Source organism: Neovison vison, chromosome 13, assembly GCF_020171115.1.
Source record: "Neovison vison isolate M4711 chromosome 13, ASM_NN_V1, whole genome shotgun sequence".
Taxonomy (NCBI): Eukaryota; Metazoa; Chordata; class Mammalia; order Carnivora; family Mustelidae; genus Neogale; species Neogale vison.
In genome coordinates, this window is record NC_058103.1 from 39,676,627 (window position 1) to 39,690,269 (window position 13,643).

Genomic DNA, 13,643 nt, shown 5'->3' on the forward strand with positions numbered 1-13,643 from the left:
GATTTGAGAAACATCAATTCACCACTATGGAACCTATTTTTTTCCATTGAAATGGGTATGTTAGGTATCCTTATATTTGAGATCCATGTTACTTTAAGAAAAGAAAAAGGTTAATAAAATGCATTTCCTCCCCCACTGCACAGGGTAAGAAGATCAACTCAATTACAGAATAAAAATACACTGTCACCTGCAGAGGACTACAACTGTAAGATAAAATAATGACTACTAAGTCAATGACCTGTGACCCTCCAGGATTATTTAGAGGTGTAGAGAGGAGGCAGGTCTGGCTCTATACACTTCCACATTCTTAACCTGTATCTACTCTGCCCCCCAAGTGTTCTGCCCTTTTCTCATAGACTGCCCTACCTCCCCAAACACCGTAAGTGATAACCCTGGTGTAGGTGCTTAACAGCGTAAGATAAAATGAGCCCAACCCCTCTACCCCCACGATTTTGCTTTTTTTTTTTAACTTCTCCCCTCTTCCTGGGAATTTGCATTTTACAGAAGGCATTTATTTATTTATTTATTTATTTTTAGATTTTATTTATTTATTTGAGAGAGAGCGAGAGTAAGAGATAGCATGAGAGGGGAGAAGGTCAGAGGGAGAAGCAGACTTCCCATGGAGCTGGGAGCCCAATGTGGGACTCGATGCTCGGACTCGCGGATCATGACCTGAGCTAAAGGCAGTCACTCAACTAACTGAGCCACCCAGGTGCCCACGAAGGCTTTTAAAGACACAAAAGAACCAAGCTATAATCATAAATGATAAATCTCAGATTAATAAAACTGAGCAAGGTGTTCCCTTTTTCTAAGAGCAGTAGATGTGTGTGTGTGTGTGTGTGTGTGTGTGTGTGTGTGTGTGAAGTTGAGAATAGGAAGAGAAGGATAGATGAGCAGAGGAAAAGAGAAAATATCTCCATTTCTCTTCTTTGTGTGCTTTATTCCCTACTGGATATCTAGGACTAGAGAGTGGAATTTGAGCTGTTGGATTCTCTGACAACAATTAACAGTGTAGTTTTTCCCCACACCCATCTTATCCAGAGCTTGAGATATTTCCTTCAAGAGAATTCCTGCGTTGAAAAGTCATTAGCTGTAGTGAAACCATAAAAATTAGCTATAGAATAAACAAAGATTGTTCTGGGTTTTTCCTGTTTTGTTTTGCTTTTTAAGATGTGAGCTATAGGGGTGCTTGGGGGGTGCTCAGTCAGTTAAGCATCCAACTCTTGATTCCAGCTCAGGTCATGGTCTCAGGGTCTTAATCAAGCCCAGAATTCAGCTCCAGACTCAGCGTGAAACGTGTTTAAGATTCTCTCTCTTTCTCCCCCTCTCCCTCTGCCCCTTCTCTCTCACACCACTCGCCCCACCCTGCTTGCTCTCTCATAAATAAATAAAGAGCAAGCTTTGGGAATATAAGAGGAAGGCACCTACGTGGCTCAGTCAGTTGGGTGACTGACTCCTGGTTTTGGCTCAGGTCATGATCTCAGGGTCCTGGGTTGAAGCCCCGCAACAGACTCTGTGCTCTTTGGGGAGTCTGCTTCACGATTCTCTCTCCCTCTGCCCCTTCCCCAGCAGGTTCGCTCTCGCTCTCTCTCACTCTCTCTCTCTAAAATAAAGAAAGCTTTAAAAAAAAAAAAAAAAAAGATGTGAGCTATATAGGAGATGTGCCAAAGAAAACCCAAAATATACATTTGGTTAAAATTAGGGAATTTAATACACATTTGTGTTCATTTTTATTTATTTAATAAATACATTCTTACTGTGTTCTTTAAAAGATGGATGGCCTTGACTATCTTACTATAAATGTATTACTCATTCCTTGGCAAATTTATTTTGTTAGCATTTAATGGGGGGAAAAAAGATTATTGAAATCTTGCCCCTGCATGAATAACCATTAGTGCTCTTAATTCTAAAGTGATTAAGGATCCTATCTCAATCATCCCAGATCAATTTTCCAAAATCTCTCCAATAGACACATAATAGTTATCAGAATACATACAGTCTCCAAGAGTCCCTTACTTCTAGTCTCACTATACAGTCATATTCTACTGTCTTAACAGACACGCATCTCTCTTCCCAAGGACAAGCACAGATTTTCACATCAGTAGCAAGTTAATAGTGTGGTAACACTGAGCTCCTAGTATGAGTGAAGCTGTGTTAATAAAGAATTTGTGTTTTTCCAAGGAGGAATAAATCAGGTTAGAATTTGCCTTTATTTTATTTTAATGGTGCTTATTAACAATGTAAATTAAATGAATGAACAAGACTGGGTCTCTACGTAAAGTATCGAAGGTGAAAGAAGGTGAAAGACTATCAAACACTTTAGATTCCTAAGAAGCACTCTAAAATACATGAGCTATTGAAATGTTAAATACAAAGCATTTCTGTTTATCACAGCAGATCCCCGTATGGCTCCTACAAGAAAATATTTTCTAAGCTACTATAAGGGCTAGAAATAAAGCTGCCTTTTAAATTTTTTTCCTGTACTCCAAATTTTTCATTAATTCACACTAACAGACCTCTTTTCAGTCTTTGTTAGGTAGGTTTCTCCATGAAAACTGCTAGATGTGTCTGTAAACCAAGGTAATTTTAAAAAAGAAAAGGAAACAGTTAAGGGCAACCTTTGATATAATACCCTAAATACTACTTTATATGCCTAACAATTGTGTTACCTTACATGCATACTCCCTCCCCCCAGAGGTCTGGGGGAACAGAAGTCATAGATGCCCACTGTTGGTTTTCATCGCTGTGAAGAATATGGTAACATTCAGCAGAGATTTGTGCTTCCGGGTGCTAATTTGATATAAGTACAAATCTTGGCAATGACAATGCACTTGTATATAAACATAAGACCAAGCTTGTGGTTTGGGCCCAAGTTCCTGTACCAAAGGCCAAAGTTGTGCTGAAGGACCACTTTCAGCCTCTGGAAACATCCGGAACCCTGAAAAGCTCCCAAAGCTCTGCTTGAATCAGTTTATATAATTTTTTTAAAGACTTGTTTATATTTTTGAGAGAGAGAGCACACAAGCAGAGAGAGAGGAAAAGAAAGAATTCTCAAGCAGACTCCCTACTCAGCGCAGAACCCGACGTGAGGTTCAATCCCAGGATGCTGAGATCATCACCTGAACTGAAATCCAGGCAGATGCTTAACTGACTAAGCTACCTAGGTGCCCCCAGTTTACTTAATTTAAACCAAACCTCAGCATTCACAGGTCAAGTGCTAGGCTCATTACCGGAACTCAAAGATGGAGAGGCCACTCTCTAAAAGCTAAGAACTAAGTTAAGTGGATTAATAGAGACATACAAATTATCCCAGATAAAGAACTACAAAAGAAGTATGTAGAACATGTCCAGAAGCACTGTACAAGACCCAAAATTCAGAGTGATTTTGTATTTTAAAAATGTATTTTAAGGGGCACCTGGGTGGCTCAGTCAGTAAAGCATCTGTCTTCAGCTCAGGTCATGATCTCAAGGTCCTGGGATGGAGTCCTGAGACACCATTACCCTGCTCAGCAGGGAGCCTGCTTCTCCCACTCTCTCTGCCTGCCACTCTTCCTACATGTGCTCTCTCTGTGTCAAATAAATAAATAAAATTTTTAGTAAATGGATAAAAAAAGAAAATTAGTAAGAATAGTCTGGCAGGGCAGAGAGAAAGAATGTTCTAGATGGGAGATACAGCTTTTCTAAGAAGGATTTTAAACTTCAAAGGCAATGGGTCATCATGAAAAGCATTATTTAAAAAAAAACTTCTCTTTTTATTATTGCAAGAAAGATTACTTCCTTTAGAAAACACAGGACACAAAAATCTTATACATAATCCCATCACCTGGAGATAATAACAGCTAACATTAAATATATATTTACTATTTGCTAAGTACGCTTCCAAGTGCCCTTACATGTGTTGCTTCCTTTATTCATTAAAACAACCCTGTGAAGTAGGTATAATTACAATCCCAGTTTTGCAGGATACTGAAGCACAGAGGACACAAGTAATTGTCCTAAATGCTCATAGCAAGTAAGTAGCTGAGCTGGCTCCAAAGCATGAACCTCCTTTTGTCTAATTAAAAAAATTATTAATTTCTTTTTAAAATTTTTAATTGGGGTAAAAAAATACATCAAACTTACCAACTTCAATTTTTTGAGGAAAGGTCATATTTTTCATAGTGGCTGCACCATTGTACCATCCCATCAACAGTGCACATGGGTTCCAATTTTTCTGTGTCCCTGCCAAACTTATTTTCTGCTCTTTTGGTAGCAGCCATCTCACTGGGTGTAAGGTGTTATCTCACTGCGGGTTTTTTTTTTTTTTTAAGATTTTATTTATTTATTTGACAGACAGAGGTCACAAGTAGGCAGAGAGGCAGGCAGAGAGAGGAATGCAGTCTCCCCGCTGAGCAGGGAGCCTGCTGTGGGGCTTGATCCCAGGACCCCAAGATCACGACCTGAGCTGAAGGCAGAGGCTTCGGCATCAGGGAAATACAAATCAAAACCACAATGAGATATCACCTCACACCAGTCAGAATGGCTAAAATCAACAAGTCAGGAAATGACAGATGCTGGCGAGGATGCGGTGAAAGGGGAACCCTCCTACACTGTTGGTGGGAATGCAAGCTGGTGCAACCACTCTGGAAAACAGCATGGAGGTTCCTCAAAATGTTGAAAATAGAACTGCCCTATGACCCAGCAATTGCACTACTGGGAATTTACCCTAAAGATACAAACATAGTGATCCAAAGGGGCACGTGCACCCGAATGTTTATAGCAGCAATGTCCACAATAGCCAAACTATGGAAAGAACCTAGATGTCCATCAACAGATGAATGGATAAAGAAGATGTGGTATATATACACAATGGAATACTATGCAGCCATCAAAAGAAACGAAATCTTGCCATTTGCGACAACATGGATGGAACTAGAGCGTATCATGCTTAGCGAAATAAGTCAAGCGGAGAAAGACAACTATCATATGATCTCCCTGATATGAGGAAGTGGTGATGCAACATGGGGGCTTAAGTGGGTAGTAGAAGAATCCATGAAACAAGATGGGATAGGGAGGGAGACAAACCATAAGTGACTCTTAATCTCATGAAACAAACTGTGGGTTGCTGGGGGGAGGGGGGTTGGGAGAAGGGGGGTAGGGTTATGGACATTGGGGAGGGTATGTGCTTTTGGGTAAATTGGAAGGGGAGATGAACCATGAGAGACTATGGACTCTGAAAAACAATCTGAGGTGTTTGAAGTGGTGGGGGGGGTGGGAGGTTGGGGTACCAGGTGGTGGGTATTATAGAGGGCACGGCTTGCATGGAGCACTGGGTGTGGTGAAAAAATAATGAATACTGTTTTTCTGAAAATAAATAAATTGGAAAAATAAAAAAAAATTAAAATTAAAAAAAAAAAAATGAAGGCAGAGGCTTAACCCACTGAGCCACCCAGGTACCCCTCACTGTGGTTTTGATTTGCATTTCTCTGTTGACTAGTGATAATGAGTATCTTTTCATATTCTTGTTGGCCATTAGGATATCATCAATGGAGAAATGTTTATTCAAGTCTTTTGCCACTTTTTTAATCTGGTTATTTATTATTGAATTGTAGAAATTCTTTTCATTTTTTTTTTTTATTTTAAAGTAATCTCTACACATAATGTGGGGCTTGAACTCCCAACCCTGAAATCAAGAATCGAATGCTCTACTGACTGAGGCAGTCAGGCACCCCTTGAATTGTAGGAATTCTTTATATATTTTGGATATTAATCTCTTTTCACATATATGACATGCAAACATTTTCTCCCATTCTCCATAGACTGCTTTTTCATTCTGTTGATTGTGTCCCTTGATGAACTAAGTGTTCTTTCCTTCTTTTTATTAGAGTTGCCACACTATGTCACATTAGTTTCCGGTATACAACATAGTGATTCAGCAACTCCAGACACTATGATACGCTCATCACAAGCACAGCTCCCACCTGTCACCATACAACACTACACATATCATTAACTACATTCCCTCTGTTGTGCCTTTTGGATGAACAAAAGTTTTTAAGTTTGATGTAGTCACATCTGTCTATTTTTGCCTTTGTCGCCTGTGTTTTTGTCATCATATCCAAGAAATCATTGCCACATGCAATACTGTGAAGTTTTTCTTCTGCTTTCTTTTAGGAGTTTTATAGTTTGGGGTCTTATATGTAGGTCTTCAGTATATTGCACTGTTTTTTGTATAAGAGTATAAGAGTCCAACATTTTGTTGTTTTTTTTGTTTTTGTTTTTGTTTTTTGGAAGGGGAAATCCAGTTTTCTCAGCCCTCTATGATGAAGAGACTGCCCTTTCTCCATTGAGCAAAGCTTTCCATATATATATATACACACACACACAAAAGCTTTTGCTCAATCACTATATATATATATATACACACAGTGAGCCAATAATCAAGTATTATAATATATAATAATAATCAAGTGAGCCAATTCCTTATAATGCATCACCATATATATATATATATATATATATATATATATACTCACTTGATTATAGGATCAGCGAGTCCCAAGATGGTTAGGGGACTCGGCAAGCTGAGAGCCAGGGGAGCCAATGGATTAGGTCTCACGTCTGAAGACTTGAGAACCAAAAGAGTTGACGGTATAGTTTCAGTCTGGAGGCCAGCAGATTTAGGTCCCAGAAAGGGCCAATATTTCAGTTTAAGTATAGAAGTAGTAGAAAATGGGTGCCTGGGTGGCTCAGTGGTTAAGCATCTGCCTTTAGCTCAGGTCGTGATCGCAGGGTCCTGGGATAGAGCCTCACATTGAGCCTCACATAAGGCTCCCTGCTCAGTGGGGAGCCTGATTCTCCCCTTCCTGCTTCCCCAGCTTGTGCTCTCTCTCTATCTCTGCCAAATAAATAAAATCTTAAAAAGAAAAAAAAAGCCAATGTCGTAGTTCAAAGACCATCAGGCAAGAGTTCTCTCTCTTTTTTAAAAGATTTATTTATTTATTTGAGAGAGAAAGAGTGGGGGGAAGGGCAGAGGGAGGAGAGACAATCCTAGGCCGACTCCACGCTGAGCTTGGAGACCAGACTGACATGGGGCTTGATCTCATGACCATAAGATTATGACCCGGAGATCATGACCTTTAGAACATGATCTGAACCAAAATCAAGAGTCAGATCTTTTTTTTTTTTTTTTTAAAGATTTTATTTATTTATTTGACAGAGATCACAAGTAGACAGAGAGGCAAGCAGAGAGAGAGAGGAGGAAGCAGGCTCCCCGACGAGCAGAGAGCCCAATGCAGGGCTCGATCCCAGGACCCTGGGATCATGACCTCAGCCGAAGGCAGAGGCTTTAACCCACTGAGTCACCCAGGCGCCCCAAGAGTCAGATCTTTAATGGACTGAACCACCCAGGTGCCCCAGGCAGGAGTTCTCTCTTACTGAGAGGAAAAGTCATACTTTTTATTGTCTTCTGGCTCTCAACTGATTGGATGAAGGCCACACACATTATGGAGGGCAATCCTCTTTCCTTAGTGTACTGATTTAAATATTAATCTCATCCAGAACTATCTCTCAGGCACACACAGAATGATGTTTCACCTGGACATCACATGACCCAGTCAACTTGACATCTAAAATTAACCATCACAGGGACACCTGGATGACACTCTCTTGATTTCAGGGCCATGAGTTCAAGCTCCACCCTGGGCATAGAGCCTACTTAAAACAAACAAACAAACAACAAAAAACAAAAAAACATCCTCACACAGTGCCACTTAGGATTTGAGTGACCCTGGGCAGATTACTTCCAATTCCCTCTGCATCTGTTTCCTCAACCATAAACAGAATAATTATACAACATGCCTCATAGACCTTTTTTTACAAGGATTATACAATATGATATACACAAAGCACATAATAATTGCGACTTATTACTAATAATCTTTCAACTTACTGCATAGGATTCCATTGTTTCTGAGTGTGTTAAAATTTATTGAACTGATTCTTTACTATTAAATTTTACTTGTTTCAAGTTTTGTGTTTTTTGTGTTTTTGTAATATGAGAAATGCTTTCAAGAATATCTTTGTACGTATATCCATGACATACACCTTTGGGTGTTGTGGGTTCAAGCCTCACTTTGGGTGTAGAGATGACTAAAAAAAAATAATTTTTTTTAAAAAAACAAAAATAAAAATAAAATTAATCCTTATAACTGAAATCACTTAGGTAAGCAGATAACCAAATCTTTCAATACATATATACTCACATCCTTTGCTCTTCGACTTTGCAACATCTTGCTTTTGAGGTGATTGTATTTCTTTCTGCTTCACTGATACTGGGTTTGACTGTGTAACTTGTTTTGGCCGATATAGAATCTGACTGGATATAACAATCAACCAAAACTTTAAATGTGCCTATTGTGGTTTGACTTGTTCCCTTGGAGATTCCACCCTCTTATACTTTTGTCATGACAATAACATGCCCTTGGTACCTGTTGGAATGAAGAACATGTGGTTCAGATCTGAACCCAACTCACAGTCCAAAGCAGAGCTACCCTAGCCAACCCCCATATCTGGGCATCAGAAAAATATGTGCTTTATAAGTCATTAAGATATTATGGTTTATTTGTTATGCAACATTATTGTAACTATAACTGAACGGTACCCAGGGAGATGAGATATTCAGATTTATTGGACATATTCCAGTAACCTAATCAGTTTACAGTAACCCCAAAGTACCAAGCCTGTTACCATTCTTCCTCCAAACTATCAAATCCATATATAAGCTCGCTCCATTTTTAATATTACTGTCAAATTTAAAAACTTCCAAAATCTATTACAAAAAATGTTCATGCTCAGCACCTGGATGTCTCAGTCAGTTAAGCCTCTGCCTTCAGCTCAGGTCATGATCCCAGGGTCGTGGGATTGAGCCCTGCATCAGGTTCCCTGCTCTGTGGGGAGCCTGCTTCTCCCTCTCCCTGTCACTCCCTCTGCTTACGCTCGCCACTCTCTCTCTGTCAAATAAATAAATAAAATCTTGAGAAAGAAAGAAAGAGAGAGAGAGAGAAAGACAGAAAGAAAGGGAAAGAAAGAGAGAAAGGAAGGAAGAGAAAAATGTTCATGCCCAGGAACTCTTACTTTTTAAACCACACCTTTAGAACCCTTAAAAAGGGTTCTTGGAATATCATATGATAATTGCTTTTCCTAAGATGTGTTTCAAAGAGTATCAGTCCTTTGAAATTCTCACAAAATCCACAAAAATTGATTAATTTTTTGTCACTTATTATGACCACTTAAATTTTGGAAGTGCTTTTTCTGGAAATGTATTTTCCAAAGAATTATTTTATGCCACTCTTGAATTTTCATAATGCACACAAGCATAGAAGATTCTTAGAGAAAGCTTGTAGTAAAGAAATGTGATAGCACCTTCCTTGTCCCAATCCTAGTTTGACACTAGCCCTTTAATTTTAGCACTATCCCAACATCTCTTATTATCTGAGAAGCTATTTTGTGAAAACTTAACTCAGAAAGAGGGTTCTTTAACGAGCAAATTTCAGGCACTGTACAGGCCACCTAGAACAGATGTTTCAGGCCTCTGTAGCACTTATACTATATTCCATTACCTAAGTATACCGATTAGTGTACAGGCCAGTCTGCTGGTCCAGAAACCCAAAATTACAGTGACTTCAATAAGAAGTTTATTTATTTCAGGTAACAAGCCAGAGATGACCAGTCGAGGTCGACACGGCACTTCTATGTCCTCAGGTCATCCAGGATCCCCAGCCAGCAGGTGGTCTCTGTGACCCTCAACATTGATTTCCAATCTCTGTCATTTCCCACTCACAGGAAAAAAAGAAGTCTGGAATAGGAGCTTCCTCCTAAGAAACAATCAAGATATGGCTTATATCACTTCTTACCTGTAACAGGCCCAAAGCTAGTCACATGCCTAGTACCTTTCTCCAAGGGAAACATAGTCTCTAGATGAATGGCCATATGTCCTAGGAAAAAATGAGATAATCCTATTCCTTAAAGGTGACAAAAGACACTGGCAGTCAGTTAGTGGTACTTGCCTCTATATTTAGTCCACTTTCTTAAAGCCTATGGACTTTCCCTCCTAGATAATAGAATGGAAGTAGTCATAAAAATGAGTCAAGAAATGCTGCTTTTCCATTCCAGATCCGCAGATCCCACTTCCAATCAGAATGATAACCATCATCCAGGTACCTGGCTGGCTCAGTCAGCAGAGCATGCAGCTCTTGATCTCAGGGTAGTGAGTTCAAGTCCCACATGGAGTGCAGAGCCTACTTGAAAAAGAGAGAGAGAGAGAGAGAGAAATGAACGATAAACATCATTTCTGTTTTTTGGTTTTTTTAAGTAGGCTCCCAACAGGCAGCTTGAACTCACCACCCCAAGATCAAAACCTGAGCAGAGATCAAGACCTAAGCCCAGATCAGGAGTCAGATGCTTAACCGACTGAGGCATCCAGGAGCCCCAAGAAACATCTTATTTATTTATTTATTTATTTGCTTACTTACTTACTTATTTCAAGAGGGAAAAGGGGGGAGGAACTGAGGGAGAGGGAATCTTTTTTTTTTTTTTTTAAAGATTTTTATTTATTTGACAGACAGATCACAAATAGGCAGAGAGGCAGGCAGAGAGAGAGAGGAGGAGGAGGCAGGCTCCCTGCTGAGCAGAGAGCCCGATGTGAGGCTCAATCCCAGGACCCTGGGATCATGACCCAAGCCAAAGGCAGAGGCTTTAACCACTGAGCCACCCAGGCGCCCTGAGGGAGAGAGAATGTTAAGCGGGCTCTAAGCCCAGTGTAGAGCCCAACCTGGGGCTCAATCTCACAACCCCGACATCATGACCTGACTTAGATGGGTAATGGACTGGGTCACCCTGGTGCCCCAACATCATCTCTAAATTACCATTGTCTCCTGTCTCCTTAAAAAGTTGGAGACAAAGCTAAATAAACAAATAGATAAATAAATAAGGTACCTCTGGCTGGCTCAGTCAGTAGAGCATGAGACTCTTCATCTCAGGGTCATGAGTTCAATCCCCACCTTCCTGGTGTAGCCTACTTAGTAAATAAATAAATACAGTTTGAGACAATGCACAATTCCTCCTCTAAAATATAACTTGAAACTGCTCCTGTTTTAGTGTTTCGATTCACTAGTAATCAAAAAATTGAAAGCTCCGTGAGGACAAAGAAAGTGACTTACCGCTGTTGTCAGAAGATCAGAAGACTGTCTGCACACTGTGAGTGCTTGGATAACAAATGATTGCATGAATGGATAAGATGCAAGCTTTTAATAGGAGATACTATTACCTCCTATTAAATTAGTGAAGATTTATTTATTTATTTTTTTATTTAAGAGTGGGTAGAGGGGCAGAGGGAGAGAGAGAGAATCCCAAGCAGGCTCTACACCCAGCATGGAGCCCAATGCTGGCTCAGTCTCACAACCCTGAGATCATGACCTGAGCCAAAATCAGGAGTTGGATGTGTAACCAACTGAGCCACCCAGGTGCCCTTAAATTAGTAAAGATTTAAAATAATGATAATGTTGGCGTGCCTGTCTGGCTCAGTTGGTGGAGCAAGTGACTCTTGATCTTGAGGTCATGAGTTCAAACCCCATGGTGAGTGTAAAGGTTACTTAAAAATAAAATCTTGGGGGGCCTGGGTGGCTCAGTAGGTTGGGTATTTAACTCAGTTTTAGCTCAGGTCACCATCTCAGGGTTGTGAGATTGAGCCCCATGTCAGGCTCCGTGGTCGGTGGGAAGTCTGCTTGAGACTCTCTCTCTATCCTCCCCTGTCCCCCGCTCAAATAAATAAATAAAATATTTAAGACATAAATAAATAAAATAATGATGATGCTTAATGCTGACAAAAATGCAGTAAGGCAAATAGTTTCACATATAACAGAAACTTGTTTGCTTTTATAATATCTTAACTTGTTTAATTTTTATCATATATCACTTTTTCAGCAAAAGTAAAAAAAAAAAAACACTTCAAAAGCCACTATTTATACTCTGATTCTGTAATTCTCTTTGTAGCAATATATCCCAAAGAAATAATTTGAGATACAAATAAAAATGTATGCCCACAATGCATCAAAAACTTGGAAATAACCTAAAAGTCTTATATTATGGGAACAGTTGTGGAAACTACAACTATTCATTAAAATTTTCAATGATGCTGGAAATGACATAAAGAAAAGCTCAAAAGGGAGGAGAATAAAGTACATTTGATAGAACATTATCAATTGTTGCCACTGGGGATAGCCTATCATGGATCTGTATTACTGTGCTTCTTTCTACTTTTTTGTTTGGTAACAGTCAGGGTTCTTCTGATTGTAAGTGACAGAAACCCTAATCTAACCAGCTTAATTAAAAGAAAACTTACCATCTCATTGAACCAGTTGCAAGATGAGTGGAATAAGGGACTCCTCTTCATCTCTACTGTCTGCTCATCTCTGCACATTGGGGTCAAATATCTGCCTTTTCCATAAGCCTTATGACTCTACTGCCAATAGTTCCTGGGTTCACATTTTCTAGTTTTGCTACTAGAGAATGTTCTCCCCAGTTTTTGGATGTGTGTGTGTGTGTGTGTGTGTGTGTGTGTGTGTGCTGGGAGATGGCAAGGGGTGGGGAGTGTACACTGGGAGGGGACAGATTCAGCAAAAGCAATCCCAGTGAAAAATTCTCATTGACGATTTTAGATCACATGTCCAGCCATTGCCCAATCACAGTGGCCAGGATGTGTGTAACCAGAGAACTGACCAACTTGGGTCCACTAACTATTTTTAAACCAATCACTGTGGAAAGGGAGGCAGGCTTAAGAAAGAAGACAGCTCCAAGGGGAGATGACAGAGGCTGTTCTGCTTGAATTTGGGGCAAGTAAACCTATATACCCATGCTGTAGCAGAATTCTTTCTTTCTTTCTTTCTTTTTTTTTTTAAGACATCAGTACCCACTAGGGCCAGATGGTTAGTATGATGTACCCAGAAAAGAGCAAAGCTGTTGGACCATCAAAATAAGAACTGTCCATTGAGCTGTGTGGTCAATGAGCATGTTTTACTTGGATAATCAGGAAAAATATTTTTTAAGTGAAAGAAAGAAGGAGGGGTACCTGGGTGGCTCAGTGAGTTAAGCATCTGCCTTCCTCCCGCTCAGGTCAAGGTCCCTGGATTCTGGGGTGGAGCTCTGCCTCCAGCTCCTTGCTCAGCAGGGAGCCTGCTTTTCCCTCTCCCTCTGTCTGTTGCTTTCCCAATTTGTTCTCTCCTCCTTGCTCTCTCTCTCTCTCTCTGTGTGTCAAATAAATAACATTAAATTAAAAAGAAAAGAAAAGAAAAAAACCCCAGCATTTCCTTTTTTTCCCCTCCTTCCCTCTTGCCCCGAGGTTTACTGGTGCCTCTAGAATACTTCCTTACAGGCTTTCTGGTCATTTTCAAAAAACATTGATATCTGTCTTCCGATTACAACTTGAAATCAAACTTGCTCTCCCTGAAATGGCCTGTTAAAATAGTTTTCTGAAACCCAGCACCTGGTTGGGAGTTTTGTTTTGTTTTTTCCCCAAGACACCTTCCAGTCAGCAGAAACACAAATTACATCTGAGTCCTATTCTGTGGTTTGAATTTTGGGGTGTGGCTCAGTTCTAAAGGCCCTGG